The sequence below is a fragment of the Drosophila willistoni genome, unplaced genomic scaffold (genome assembly GCF_018902025.1).
Source record: "Drosophila willistoni isolate 14030-0811.24 unplaced genomic scaffold, UCI_dwil_1.1 Seg531, whole genome shotgun sequence".
Classification (NCBI taxonomy): Eukaryota; Metazoa; Arthropoda; class Insecta; order Diptera; family Drosophilidae; genus Drosophila; species Drosophila willistoni.
The window spans coordinates 1,176,461-1,178,906 of NW_025814459.1; positions in this window are offsets into that span (position 1 = coordinate 1,176,461).

Sequence of the window (2,446 nt, forward strand, 5' to 3'; positions counted from 1 at the left end):
GCAAACGAAAAGAAATGACTGATCCATCCGGCTCGAAGGACCAAAATGAGTAGGGATTCCCGGAGAGAAGGAAAATAACCCAATCTTCATTCGTTGAATTCAAAATATGAACTGATTTTATTTACAAAAGTACGGAGTTTATATAGGAAATCTTAGGCTCTAGTAGGTAACAATTGTTCTTAAGGCGATCTTATTCTAATACGACTCACACCCACGTATTGGGGGGTTGAAAAATTATTATTATTTTAGGCACGGCGTCGGCCACTTGACATCCTGCCGTTGTGATCGTTTTGGGTTAGTTTACAATTACAAGTGTTTGTTCCCACAACATGTGTGGCTGATTGTAATTCTAGTCATATGCTAGGTTAGTTGTTTGTGACAAAAGTACAGTTGTATTATGTTTTCTTTAGTGCATCTGGTTTGGTGAAGCCGCTTCAGATGAACACGGTGTTTATTCTTAAATATTCTGCGCGGGGCCACCACACGGGGCGAGTGGGATTCTTTTTTTTATTATTAAGTTGTCTTAAACAAATTACAAATTATTATCATTAGTAAAATAATTATTGTTAAAGAAGCAAGACCAGCTACATAATGGAAGTTTAACTCTAGCAAACCAATATTATGTTGTTTTAACGATTATAACTGACTTCCTGAATTTTATATTATATTTGGCAAATTACTAATATCGCCCAATGCTTAACAATTTCTGTTTCGGGATATCTACCCATTCCTGATGTGTATTACTGTGTTGACTTCTAGCCTTTTTATATGGTGAAAACTTTAAAGACCAACTACACCTGCTTTTCGGTTTAAACCAATGTGGCTTTTGCTCCACTGTTTTGATATTTCGGTAGTACCTGAAATTAGACCGGTTATTCTGTTCAAATGTTTTCCCTTTATTTTGCAATACCTGCCCTTTTTCTAATACAGACCTAGACGTTGAAGAATTCAACGGAATCATTTTTGACATTATTTTTTAAATTATCATTATTTAATTCAACCATTACCATCTGAAAGTTCTTATTTTGTACTGGCTCTGGGGTATATAATTTTTCTTCCCCAGTTTTTACTTTACCTCCAATGTGAGGTCCTGCAGGGGGCCATAAATTTATTTTCTGAGTTTTGTTGTTGAGTTTGTTTGGCATTGTATTTTTTTTATTTTGACATTTACTTTTCTTGTTCTCCCAACGTTGTTCAAAACCTGTGACATCTATTGTTGTTGCCACTACAGATTTATACTTTTTCGATTCGGTGCATCCCGAGACGATCCAACCAAATTGAGTATTTTGGCCTAGTAGCCCATCAATTTTTATAATTCCCCCCTTTAAGATTTGGGTATAACCGTTTACACCCATTATTATATCAACCTTACCAGGTTTATTAAAGGTGGGATCAGCTAGCACGTAATTTTGCCATTTTGACATATCCACGTTTGCTAATTTTAATGGGAGAGCTTCCATTAACTTTGGCAACACAATTGCCTCTATCTTAAGATGTCTTTTCCAGGGATTTCGCGTCTTTACATATATTTTTACTTTATATTTTGATTTTTGGGCTTTTATCGAGGACACGCCACTTATTTCTGTGTATTGTTTAATTTTAGGTAATTTTAATATTTGAGCGGCCTCTTCGGACAACATGGTGCTCTGTGAACCACAATCAATAAGGGCTCTTAGAGTCTTATATCCCCCATTAACATTTTTTACTTGTATTACAGCTGTGGCCAACAGTGTTGTTTGTGCAGTTACACAAGTATTAACACTCTCCTGATTTTCTTCAAAATGGAGTAAGGTATGGTGTCCTTTACTGCACAATGAACAGACCATTTCATTAGTGCACACTTTATTGCTTGAATGATTTAAACATCTTGTGCAAAGCTGTACTTTTTTGGCTGTTTCACACCTTTTCGTAGGTGTCAACCCTTTAAACTTATAGCACTTATACGCTTTATGCCCGGCAATTTTGCAAATCGGACATTTAGCTTCGAATTCCGCATAATTTAAAACAGTTTGTAGCGGTTTCTTCTCTTCTTTGCTCATGGCACTTAACGAGCAATATCTTTGCTCCAAGTATTCCATGACATCAGATAGCTTTTGAATTTCCCTTGTTTTTCTAATTTGGCTCTCATACAATTACAGAGCCTCTCTGTCAAATTTCCTTAGCAGCAGTTGAGCGAATATTACGTCAACTTCATCGGATAAATTTGCTTTTATTTTAATTAAGTGTATTGACTCATTAACTACGTCAATCACTCCTTTTACACTTTTTGCGGATTCATTGTTGATCATCGGTAAATCAACGATCCGACTTAATTGTTCGGAAAATTCCCTCCGATTGTTTTCATACCGCTTGGTTAAGAGTTCCCAAGTGGCACTATAATTGTCAGCTGAACCTGACAGTAAATGAGCCACCATGCTCCTCGCTTCTCCCTTTAATGCGGATTTTA